Raw genomic sequence first — 13,191 nt, forward strand, 5'->3', positions numbered from 1 at the left:
ACACACACGCACGCGCACACACACGCACACACACGCACACGCACACACGCGCGCACACGCGCACACACACACGCACACACACACGCACACACACACACACACACACGCATGCGCGCGCACACACGCACGCACACGCACGCACGCGCACACACACCATGGACCAGCCTCCTCTTATGCCCTAGGTACACAGAGATCTGGATGTCCCACAGAAACCTGTGGTTTGGTACTGCCTTTCCAGTCCCCAGACTCTCAGACGGCCTCCTCCCTGCTCACCAGTGCCAGCTGCAGGGGGTGGTACTTGAGCCAGGGCTCTAGAAGTTCTTCTGAGCCAGCGGATGGGGGCGATTGTACCCCAAAACTCCTAACAGCTGTGCCCCATCTTGTTCCTTGGCTGTCCTCCGGCCCTCCATGACTTCCGGTTGTACCTTCTTTTGGTAGGGGAAGAACAAAAGCAGGGGTCATGTGTCCCTCATATTTGGGGATGTTGGATCAGGAGCCTGAACTGCCCTCTAGAGGAGCAAGAGGACAGGCAGGGTGTCTTCTGGAGTCTGGGGGAGCCCCGGAGCAGCTGTTTCTGTTAAATGCCAAGAAGCCAAGTTGGTTTAATATAGTTGTAGCTGCTAGTTTGATAAATCAAAATAATTAAAAATAATAAATTTGATTCTTCACCCAGCAAGCTGTGTGTGGGCGCAAGACCTGGGCTCTTGAGCTAGGACTAGGGAAGGTGGGAGAGGGCCCTGGGGCGCAGGAATCAGAATCATAACCAAGGAGGTGGGCAGAGCCTGACCCAGGGGGTCAGCTCTCAGAACTGATTAAGGGAGAAACGTCTCTCATGGTAAGAGAATCGGCCAGACAGGCCAGAGCCCCTGCTGACTTTGCCCCTGGCTGTGTGGAACTGGGCCAACCTTGGTTTCCTCATCTGTCAAATGGCGTGATAGGCCTACGGGCCTGTGGGGCTGTGTCAGGAGTCAGGGCTTTGCCCAGTGAGCGAGCATATGCTGAACAGTCAGGCCCCACAGGGACATAGCCCTCATCCTCCCTGCGCTAAAGTATCCTCTCTTGTTCCCTGTTTGCACCAGTTTTGGCTACAAGCACAAAATCTGAGTTCACAGTGCTTGGGCTGCTAAACAGACACACAGCTTCCAGGGACTCTTCCTCCCTCCGTTGGCTGTTGTCCTCACACGGGATTGTTCTGTTTACAAGGACATCCCCTAGTTCAGGGCGTTTTCCAATGACAGTATACCACTGGTTACAGTATGGGGCCAGGAAGCAATGTGCCACACCCTGGGCTAGCCCCAGGTTCGAGGTGCTGGCAGCTCTACCGGGGAGAAGCAGGATCTAGAAAGGGTTTGCATCTGTCCCCTGTTTCCCCACCCCCACCTCCATCCTCGGAGCCGCATTTGGTGTCAGAGCAGCTGGAAATCTGAACTGAGTGGAGCGGGTGGGGACAGGGAGGGACAGGGTGTCTGTCTCTTTAAATGCACTTTGTGTCAGTGTGATAAGGAATTTGATGGCTTTATCAGAAATACCAAAGCTTTATTTAGCAGGGCGAGGCTCACACCACTCAGCTCCACACAATCTGCTGATAAATAGCAAAAAAAAAAAAAAAAGGAGGAGGGGGCGTGGACCATAGCTCATCAACACCCCAGCTCAGCAACCAAGGGAAAAGGGGGCAAAGAGAAAGGTGCAGAGGCAAAGTTGGAAGTTTGGGGGAGTCGGGGAACCCACTAAGGAGGGGAGGGGAGAAGAGAAAGCTGCAGTGGAGTTCTGTAAAGTGCTGACAGGCAGTTGTTCATCTCTTCTCCAGGAGAGACCCTCATGGACTTCTCTGTTACTAGATGAAATTACTGTGATTCCAGAAAAAAAAAAAAAAAAAAAGGATTTATTACAGGTTCATAGCCTTTGCCACTGCCGTTCAGATAGGCCTACCCATTTCTCTGCCAGCCCAGCCTATCTATCATCCATGCCATGCAGATCTGCCCTCAGGACCTGCTGGCCCAACTGGTGAAGGCTCAGGGTCAGTCTCAGGAGAAGCAGAAAGGCTATGGCATGGCCCTGCCTACTTGTGGTGTTCTAGAACATTTTTCTCCTTCTCCTCCTCCTCTTCCTCCTCCTTATCCTTCTCTTCCTCCTCCTCCTCTTCCTCCTCCTCTTCTTTTCTTCCTCCTCCTCCTCTTCCCCTTCCTCCTCTTCTTCCTCCTCTTCTTCCTCCTCCTCTTCCTCCTCCTTCTGAGACAGGGTCACCCTATGTAGCCCCGACTGTCCTAGAACTCACACTGTAGACTAGACTGGCTTTGAACTCATAGAGATCTATCTGCCTGCCTCTGTCTCCTGAGTGGGATTAAAGGTGTGCGCCCCTCCTGGCCTCAGAACCCTTTTGAGATCCGTCCGTGTCACGTAGGCATCCCCTCCTATCCTGGCCATGCTAGATTCTTCCTGTCTTCAGTGGTATCTGAATTCCTTCTTCCTCAGCCTCTCTCTTCCCAAGCATATAACTGTTTTCCTGCCCTGGCCTGGGAACCCCTTGCCACTGGTCAGCTTGGTGGCCAGCATGAGGTTCACAGATAGTGCACCCCTGGATGCCCACACTCCTCCCTCTGCCCCCATGAAGGTTTTGATGAACACAGAGCAAGTTTAATTTGTGGCTCCCACCCACATCGCTCTATCTGTCCCCCCAAAGGTTTTGCCTCTCCTAACCAACTGTTTGTGTAACTTCCTGTGCGTGCAAAGGCAGGTTTGAGCGCTCCATACCCAGCCATGAGCTACACGGAAAGGGAATGGGGAGTGAGGAGAGAGAAGGAGGTCCTGTCTACATTCTCTCATGACACCCCGATCCAAGAGAACCAAAAGCTTGGATCCAGGTCCCAGGCCTGGCCTACTCTGGGTTCAAGTCTGCTTCTGCTTATCATAGGCAGTTGGTCACCTCTCAGTAACCACCAGAGTTGGTTGAGGAAGAGAAGTCTGCCTCGTAGGGCCTCCAAATGTGACAGATGACCCAGGCTTTCTAGACCTTTCCAACAGGATGGTCAAAGGCTGCGTTAAGGGCACTTACATGAACCTTCGCTGGGGTTGGCTGGAGACAGCAGTGGACTGACTTTAGCACCTCTCCCCAGAGCCACGGTGGAGCCTAGTGAGGCCTGAGATCCCTTCTAGTAAGCTGACCACTGGGAGCCTTAGCAAGGCTGGGCCAATAGGCTGAGGGCCAGGCAGGGTCACCTTACAGGGATCCCTAGGCTTCGTATGGTAGGGCAATGGGATTAGCTGGGCTGCTTGGGTAGGGGAAGTTCTGGGCGGAGAAACAGGGGGCTTGGGGGAGGGAGAAGCTGGCCGGGGCAGAGGCTGGAGGAAGCTGCCCAAAGGCCGAGGCCCAGACAGACAGGAGGCATAAATGGAAGTGACAGGGTCAGGCCAGACCTTTGTCCTGCAGTCTGATTAGAAAGCCTGCCCTGGATTTCTGAAACTTTGGGATGTTGTCGGACAAACTGGAGCTTAATTCTGTCAGAGCGCTGGGGAGATTAGAATTGACATCCTGGGAGCACATTCCTGGCTGGGCAGAAATCCAGCCCCCGCTGGGAAAAACCTGTGAAAGCATGGCCGGCCTATGGTGGCAGCAGGGGTGCTGTCAGCACCGGTGGCCACTCCAGCTTTGGGGCTTGGAGCCAGGAGTCTCTGGAAGGCTGGTCTATTTAGACAGGATTCGTGGAAAGAAAGGAGTCTTAGCCAGGTCACTCCTGACACCGATCCCATCCCCTGGTGGCACCGCCTGGAGCAGAGTTCTGAAGTTTAGGTCTCTAAAATGGGCCAAGTCTTCCTTCCACATCCCTGGAGCTTCGCCTTCCTTCAAAGTTACCTTGGGATGGCAAGAAGAATGCTTCCTGCTGAGCTGTAACAGCCATGGCCAGGAGGATGGCAGCACAGCTTGTCTGGCTGAGTTCCCCTGGGGAGGGTGGTCGGCTGGCAGTGCCCACCGCCAGAAGCCGAAGCCAAGGACTCGAAAGGCCTCTTCCAACACCAGCCCCGTTAGCCTCAATAAACCAGGACGTGTCTTTCTTTCTTTCTTTCTTTCTTTCTTTCTTTCTTTCTTTCTTTCTTTCTTTCTTTCTTTCTTTCTTTCTTTTTTTTTTTTTTTTGTTTTTCGAGACAGGGTTTCTCTGTGTAGCCCTGGCTGTCCTGGAACTTACTCTGTAGACCAGGCTGGCCTCGAACTCAGTAATCTACCTGCCTCTGCCTCCCAAGTGTTGGGATTAAAGGCTTGCACCACCACTGCACGGCAGGACATGTCTTTCAAGATACATCCAACCCTTCCTCCAAGCTCCCAGGAAACCCCTGCCGGTCTAATCAAGCAGAGAGTGACAGGCAAGGACCCATCCCAGGAGTCACCAGGCAGCACGACCACCCTCCCACCAAGAGCTGGATCTGGAGGACAGGGCTGGTGGAACACACCATAGCCCCAAGTCAGGCTGCTCCCAATACCACTCCCCACTTCCTTCCTGACTCTAATGACTTTTAAATATTGGTAAATATTTTGGCTAAAGCAGGCTCTCTCATGGCAGAGAGCAAAGCCGTGTGCAGTTCAGGACCTACAAATTATTTATTAAAGATCCGAGATGCGGTGCAATTATGTGGAAAGAACCCCCCAAAAAATTAAATAAATAAGTAACAAAATAAATAAATAACAGCCCCACTGGCCTCTTGAAGGCTTGGGGAGCGGCACACATGATTGCCGACTTGATGAAATCCCCCCGGATGTAATGAGCTGATTTTTCTGCTGTTAATATTGCATCTGCTGATGAAGGATTCGTTAGGATAATGGAACGAAGCTAAAATATAAATGACTCCCTGTCAAGGAGCAGCTTTTGTTTGTTGATCTCCTGACAGTTCCCGGGCCAAAGCAGGGGTTTCTGTGTGCGCACGCATTCCGGAACAGGCAGGAGGGATGGGGGACGAGAGCTCAGGGGACCCCCAGAGCACTTGGCTTTCCCTACACCCCCAGTACCCTAGGCTTTCCCTTGAGTTGGTCTGCCCGACCTTGGGAGGCTCTAGAGCCCTTGGGGGGCAGGGAAGTCATCAACTTGGAACCCTGCGGAGGGAGCTTGTTGCACAGGGACCCAGGGTGGGAGCGGAAGTTTCTGCCTAGCCGGGCAGAGGGATCCGCAGAGGGAGGCAGGGGCGGGGCCGGGGCATTGGGATTTGCAGAGGCACTGTTTGCAGCCTGTGCACGCAGGGGTGTGGTGTTGTGTGGTAGATAGAGTCGTAGCCACTTGAGGCATGGTATCCTAAGGGGAGGTCCACTGTAATATACCTTCCTTTCCTCTCCTTTCTCTTTCTTCCTTTCTGACAGAGTGTAGCCCAGGGTGTCCATGTATCCAGTGATAGCCTGAATCTTCTGATCATCCCGGGTCCATTTCACAAGTGTTGGGCTCAAAAGTGTGCACCACCACACCCAGTTTATGGAGTGCTAGAGATCTAACCTAGGGCCACATGTATGCTAAACAAGTGGTCTATCGATTTAGCTGGGACAAGGGTGCATCGGAGGGTGGCTCAAACCCTGCCCAGGACAGAGAAGAAGGAGGACTCATTTGAAATGACCACATCACCCTCCTACCCCAGCTTGGCTCATCTGGTGCCTCTGCTGAGGTCCCATGTCTGACAGCTCCTCTTCTGGGCTCTCACCTTTTCCCCTGTTGTATTGTAGTTTTATTATGGTAAATACACATGCCATAAAGTTGACCAATGTGACCGCTTTAAGTGCACATTCATTGGCATTAGGAACACTTACAAGTTATACATCTACCACCAATATCTAGTTCCAGAATGTATGTATGTGTGTGTGTGTGTATGTATGTATGTATGTGTGTATGTATGTATGTATGTGTGTATGTATGTATGTATATGTGTATGTATGGTTTTTGGTTTTTCAAGTCAGGTTTTCTCTGTGTAGTCTAGGCTGCTCTGGTACTCACTCTCTAGACCAGGCTGGCCTCGAACTCATAGAGTTCCACCTGCCTCTGCCACCCCAGTGCTGGGATTAAAGCTGTAAACCACCACCACCTGGAAAGGTCCAGAATTTTTGATCACCCCATACAGAAATGGGCAATCAGTCACCCATCAACTCCCCAGCCCCTGGCAATCACTAATCTGTTCTCTACAATCTATTCACTATAGTCTAGATTTTTTTTTTCATGTAACTGGAATCATACAATTTATAACCTTCCCTGTCTGGTTCCTTTCATTAAGGTGTCATCATGTTGTAGCATGTGTCATGTCTTTATTACTTTTTATAGCTGTATAATACTCCATAGGACATATAGGTCATGTGTTGCTCATTCCTCAACTGATGGGAACCAGACTGTGTTTGCCTTTTGCTTGTCCTGAATGGCGCTACTATGGACGTTTCTGTTTGAGTGCTTAAGTCCCTTTGAGGTTTATATCTTGGAGTGAAACTCTCCCCCAGAAGACCTCAGAACCTAATGTCAGGGGATAAGTTGCTTCATGTGGCAGAACTGTGTGGATCAGTACTATAAGGGTTCTCCGAGCAGCTGGGAAGAACCAGGGAAGACGTGGTTCAAATCTGGCTTGCTCACACCATTTTTATTTTATTTTATTTTTATTTTTTGTCCTCCTTCTCTATCTCCCTCGTGTTTGGCATCTCTGATCTCTGAGGAACAGAGCTGCAGAGACTGAACTGCTTTTTGGTGAGGCCAGGTTCGGGTGCGGCCTCTCTGAGCATCTGGCTGCTGGGTTGCCTTGGCCCCGCAGTGGCTCTGTGTCACACAGGATGTCCCACACACCCAGGGTCCTGAGTGAACGCTGAGTTCATCCCTCTGCCCTGTACCCTTAGCTCACGGAACAAACTTCTTGTTGACTCCTCGGCCAGCTCCGCCTGTCACCTTGATCTCTGAGGCCCGCCCTTTACAAAAGGGGAGCGTGCCAGACCACCAGCTCAGACCCCTCTTCCCGGAGAGAGCATGAGTCTTTATCTGTAGACCGTTGAGGCCTTTGCCGTGGCCATGCAGGGACACTGGGAGCTGGTTAAGGTTCTTTTCCTAGAGGGAGTCCCAGGAGCAGGAGGGGATGGCTTGTCTCCTTGAGAAACCAAGGCATGACCTCATCATCCTCAAGACCCTGGCTAGACTACAGAACTGCTAGAGGAAGCATCCACCCAGGACCCGTGGGCTGAATAGTGTAGGCTCAAGATAGAGCTGTAAGGCGAGCCAGCTCCAGCCCTGACCAGCACGGCTTCACCGACCAACCATAGGAGAGAAGGGCCGAGCTGGGTGCTTCCCGCTCTTCTGTTACACTGCGGTTATTAAGAACATTCCTCGAGGAGGCAGGGGTTTGGTGGGGCACAGTCCTGTTGTGCAAGTACAAGGTCCTGAGTTCACATCTTTAGCAACCAAGGTGAGGGGCGAGAGAGTTGGCTCAGTGGTTAAGAGCACTTGTTCTTGCAAAGGACTCAGGTTCGATTCCCGGCGCCCACATGTAGGTTCATCACTTCCTTGGGCACCAGGCACACATGTGGTACACAGACGTACACGCAGGACAGACACTCGTATACACAATACAGCAATAAATCTATAATAATAATAATAATAATACAGAAAGCAGTAGGGAGGAGAATCCGACTGATGTCAACCTGCTCTGGCCTCCACATATACACTAAGCTAACCTCCTCTTGGCCCTGTATAGATTTTTCAGGATTCTGGCCAGATTCCAATCACTACTATTTTGCGAGAAACCGCAGAGCCGATCTAGAGCCCACTCGGACTTGACTCTGGACAGCAGAGCCACCTGCCCCTCCTGGCTGGAGGCTTTAGTCCCTTTACCCTGTGCAGCGACAGGCAGTCTGCTCTGCCTGCTGCCCTGTCTGGAGCCAGCAGCCCCCTCATTGTCCCGCTAAACACTGTGTAAAAGTTCCAGGCTTTATTTGGGCTTTCTGTTTTGCCTGGTTATGCTGCGGCTCTGCCTGGGATACACACACACACCCTGGCAGCCTCGCAGGGTGCAGGGAACCACTGGCCCCTGCATAGGGCCTTTTTCTTCCAGCCCTCCTTCTCTCGTACCACGTTTATTCTTTCTTTCCCCCCTTCTGTTTCTCCCTCCTGCTCTATCTTTCTTTTTTTTTTTTCCACTCTTTCAACATGGTTTTCCTAAAAAGTTTTTTAATCAATCAAATTTGAGGCAGAAAATAGGTTTTGTCACGCCTGGTCCCGGGATAGTGTGACTCTCACTCGGGCTCCTGACAGCTCCTCAATGCAGGAAAGAGGCCAAACAGAATATTTCTCCGGGAAAGTGCCCGTTTCCATGACACTGCCCCTTGTTGTCTGTGCTGCCCCCTCCTCAAGCTGCCCGGCTGACATGGCCCCAGCCCTTGTGAAAGACCCGGTCGGGGGAGGATCTGTGAGGGTGGGGAGGTGGGCTAAGATAGCAGGGGGTGGGCAGCCAGACAGCCTGACAGCTGTCCTGAATCTCCATGGCCTAAGAAGGCTGAGGAGCAGCTTGGGACCTCAGACAGGAGCCTGGCCTGAGGCTTCATGCCTACGGAGCCAGGCAGCCTGTGGGAGAGACTGTAGGACCAGGTCCTAGAGCAGTTTCAGCTCTAGACAGAGATGTCACAAGTGTCAACCTCTGTCAGGCCTTTGTACCCTGCTTCTAGCATATTTTCCCTACCCCCTTTCTTTCTACCCTCTTGTCCATCAAAGACTTTCCCATCATCCTTGGCTTCTTCCTGGTCCCTCCATTATAGCATCTTTGGTCCCTGTCAACCTCCCAGGTCCCTCGTCCCCAGATCAGAGCTCTGTGAAAGCCCTCTGAGTCTTTCCTTTTTAGCCCAATTCTCTCTTCCTTCTTCCTGTCCCCATCTCTCGCCCTCTCCTCTTCTCGTTCTCTTTTATAATTAATGATTAGTTTTAATTGGTTTGCTTAGGCAGCCTGACAGCAAATTAACAGGAGCCAGCCCAGGGCTGCAAGGCTCAGGTGGAGACCACTGTACTACTTCAGACCTGGCCAGGGGAAGGGAGGCGGTGGCTGCCATACTAGAACATTTCCCGGCTAGTGGGCTGTGGGTACACAGGCCTCCTGCGGACAAGCGCAACAGCCAACAGGAGGAAGGCAACAGGCGCCCCCCGAGATGGAGGCTCACGGGTCAGCCCGTTGTGTGCTTTGGGTCTCGTTCTCCTTAGAGCCCCTCTATACTCTTATCAGAGATGAGGGTTGGGTCAAAGACGGGCAAGATGCTTTCAGACTGGACCGGGTTTGCTTTGGGTACCATTGTCCTTGTCTGTGTTGTAGCCGACGGGGTTGGCAGTTTGACACCTCTGGGACTGAGAGCCTACTCTTTCACGTGGACCCAAAGGAAAAGGCCACTGGCACTATGAGATCAGATCTTCTAATTGTCCGAGCCCTCCGCACAGAGCCCTCAGCCTTTCCATACTTGGGGTTGGCCCTGGACAGATGGATAGAAGAGGGATGATGGTTTGGTGAATGAATGATAGAGAGATGGGGGTGATAGTTGGAGGGTGGATGGATGGATAGGGAACTGGCAAAGGCTGGGTGATGGTGGCTCTTGCCCTTAAATCCCAGCGCTCAGGAGGGAGAGGGAGAGGTAGGCGTTATTTCTGTGAGTTCAAGGCTAGCCTGGTCAACAGAGTGAGTTCCATGACAGCCAGGGATACACAGAGAAACCCTGTCTGGAAAAACAGAGAGAGAGAGAGAGAGAGAGAGAGAGAGAGAGAGAGAGAGAGAGAGAGAGAGAAAGAGAGAGAGAGCTGGCAAAGAGAGTGCTGGGCACTTCTGCTAAGACTCTTAAACATATTCCTTTTCTCATTTTGCCTTGAGGTAGTTCCCTAACCCTAGGGACCCTTCCTGAAGGTAAGGGTCCTCATTTTTGTGTTCTCTCTGCCGCCATCTTCCCCCACCCTTACAGAACCCCACCCTTTGTTTGTTTGTTTGTTTGTTTGTTTGTTCTCCCCCCACCCCAAGACAGGGTTTCTCACTGAAACCAGCCCTGGTTGTCCCCAACTTGCTTTGTCGATCAGGCTTGCCTCTGGAACTCACAGGCACCCTCCTGCCTCTGCCTCCCGAGTGCTGGGATTAAAGGTGTGTGCCACCACCACGCCCAGCTGTTGAGCTCTGCCTTAACTATGCCAGCTTTGCCATTCACTACCATTATCTGGCAACCACTCATTCCTACAGGTCAGAATAAGAAGGTGCCAGCTCGAGGAGAGGCCGTGCTTCAGCCCCAGCCAGGGAAAGGCAGTTACACTATCAGAATACATGAACAAGCCAGGCCTACCGGGCGGCACTTCCTGCTCCAGTCCTTCCTGGGAACCTGGAATCCGTCTAGTGTCCCAGATCCAACTGAGAGATGGTGACTGTCCCTGCTGCTGTGAGCCAGGCTCCCTGCCCTGGACGGGCAAGGATGGGACTGTAGGATGTATTTTGGTGCCCACGTAATATGCATCTCTGCCCCTCCCCCTTCCCCTCCCCCTCCCCCTAGCCCCAACCAACTCCCGGAAAGTTTCCTCCCCGATTGTTCTGTGTGATCAGATCTGCAAGTTGCTCTCTAAGCTTCTTGTCACATTTTGACTTAATGAAGTGCAACTGCTGAGGGATTTGGGTTCAGCGCTCTGGTCTCCCGCGCTCCCTTGTTGTCAGAAAACAGGGGTGGATGGGGACAGCAACACTGTGCTGTAAGTCGTTATCATTCCGGTCAGTCTGTTTAACACAAAATTAAACAAAGAACTAATTAGTGCCTCATGAATTAATAAATGCACAGTTGCCGGGGAGGAGGGAAGGGGAGGAAAGGTGGTGGAAGGGAGATACTGGAGTGGTAGAGTTGGGGGGCTTTGGGGGTTCAAGGGAGGCTGGCTGGGGCGTCTTGACAGATCTCAAGGAGAGCTTGGGATGGTCAGGACATGGTGAGGCCCCTGACGGGACCTAAGGCTCATTGGCTGGAATGTTCCCTCTGCCAGCGGAGCCCACCCAGCACCTACCCAGCAGCATTGGCCTTGGGGTCTCCGTGCCTGTCCCCCTGGCCTAGCCTGGAGTCTGTCCACTCAGCTCCTCTCTTCTCCAGCTCTGTCACCACTTTTTCTTGAGGCTCCCACCTGCCTCTCTCACCTCTGCCTGGCACCCATTTGCTCTCTGTTGTCCCCTACCTTAAATGTCCGCTCACTTCCCTGCAAACCCCTCAGCTCCCACCTCCCAGATGAGCGTCCTCCACCCAGGGCTCACAGCGAAGCCCTCCCAAACCACTTGATGATCGGCCGGTTCTCAACCTTTTTATGCAGCCGAGCAGTCTCTGCCCCACTGAGCACCCTCCGACCCGGCGGCAGCCCACCATAGGGTGTAACACGGGTCTAGCAGAGAGTGGAGTCCTCCTTAAGAGGACTTGTCAAGTACGATTAGCTTAATCCATCTAAAGATGTCCTGGGAATGAGAGAGAGGGAGGTGGGACTGGGTGGCATTCTGGGAGCCCTGGACAAGGTCACCTCATCTCTTGCAATCCCCCCAATCTGATTTGGGGATTATATAGCCTAAGGAAATTGGTGTTACTCCTCTTGCATCATTGATAAGCCACGAATGAGGGAGAGAGGAGAAAAAGGGAACAAATAGCAAACTCTTTGTCCAGTAGGGCAGGTGCCATGGCTGGGGCCTAGGGCCTGGCCCAGGCAAGGACAGATGGGGCCAGGTGGGTAGGTACACGGTCCCTTGGGACTTCCCTCCACAAGTAGATTCTGTCTCCATTTGAACCTGGGTCCCCAAACTCCTGCTCTAGGCTGCAGAGGACCCTGAGCCTGTAATAATGACGAGCTACCTTCTCTATTGGTTAAAGACCCTCTCCAGTGGTGTGCCTGCCCTGTCTGAATCTTCTGTGGGGGTTGTCTTGATTCATCAAGGTGGAAGGTACTGTCCAGACGCTATCCCTAAGGACTCAAACCCTCCTGATGCCTGGCCTTGTCCACCTACCCCAGGGACTCACACAGTCACTTGGGAACAGTTTGGCATTTGCCATTTTTGTTTCCAGGACCCAGGAGAAAAGAGCCAAGAAGTGGTTGAGGCCATCTTCATTGTCTCCAGAAGTGCCCGCTTAGCCATTCAAGGTTCATGGGAGCCTGAAGGCCCATAACCAGCATACACATGTGCACTCATATACATGTGCGAGTACACACACACACCCACACACACACACACACACACACACACACACACCATACCTCTGCCTCCACTGGGCAGTGTGAAAAACACTCTCTGGCTTTCTCTGGGTCTCAGTATCCTTAGAGCCATGTTTCTATGTAACAGCTCCTACTGTTTCCTGAATTCTCCATCCTTGGTTGCCATATACTTAAAGTGGACTCAAAGCAGAGCCCTTTGAGCAAGTCTGAATCACTGAGCCCTCTGGCTAGCCCCTCGGCCCATAGGCGGCAGAGAATTCTCAGGCACATAGGGGTCATGAAGCATGCTTGAAGGGGGAAGAATGGATAGGCTTCCTCCTGGAAAGACTAACGGACTCTTCTTTCTCCCCAGGATGAAGTGACTCCCACCCCCAGCTGTGTTTGAGGAATCTCTAAGACCCCGTGAGGTAAGGCTCCTCCCCTGTTCTGTGTGTTGTGTGACAGTTGGTGTGAGATACATCACCCTGGGCCAAGTTCAGTTCTTCGAAGCATCTCAGACGGATGGGATGGTGCATTGGAGACAGGGAAGGGGAGCCCCATGGCTACTGGAACCTGTCAGGAACAGTGGGGGACCAGCAAGAGCTGTTTGGCTTTTATGCTGGAAACAGTCTGGGGATGGATGGATTGCAGATTTGGAGCAAGGAGCTTCTATGAGAAGTCTGGTCTCACTCCAGCCGCCCTGTATGTCCGTTGTAGTAGCTGCCTCAGGCTTCCCAGGGAAGTTCTGCTTCTAACCATGCTTTGAGATCCAAAAGAGTTTAACTTCCTAGACCTCAAGTTCTGCCTCCTCCTCTGAGGTTGAGTTAACCTCCATACCGGGTAAGAACTGGCTGAGAGGAGGCTGCCGGCAATGGAGAGTGCAGGCTGCCATACCCTGCCTTACCCTAAGCCCAGGGCTCCCTGGAAGCCAGGCTCTCTGGACTGCCGTGTTCTTCACAGGCTGTCACAGTCCCCTGGTGGCTCGAGAACTGCGGGGGCCACCGGGCCTTGGCCCCGGGCAGTGCAGTGTCAGAGG

At 52.5% G+C, this 13,191-nt stretch overlaps 1 protein-coding gene across 3 annotated transcripts in view; it reads left to right on the top strand.

Annotated features, from left to right (window-relative positions):
• The window catches only part of Casz1 (castor zinc finger 1), a 150,068-nt gene that overhangs the window by 74,049 nt on the left and 62,828 nt on the right, over nucleotides 1-13,191 (top strand). For all 3 annotated transcript variants that reach the window (XM_021199989.1, XM_029539898.1, XM_029539899.1), the window contains exon 3: nucleotides 12,529-12,583. The gene's annotated coding sequence lies outside the window, so the exon portion shown is untranslated. The remainder of the gene's footprint in view (nucleotides 1-12,528; nucleotides 12,584-13,191) is intronic.

This window comes from Mus pahari, chromosome 6 (assembly GCF_900095145.1).
Source record: "Mus pahari chromosome 6, PAHARI_EIJ_v1.1, whole genome shotgun sequence".
NCBI lineage: Eukaryota > Metazoa > Chordata > Mammalia > Rodentia > Muridae > Mus > Mus pahari.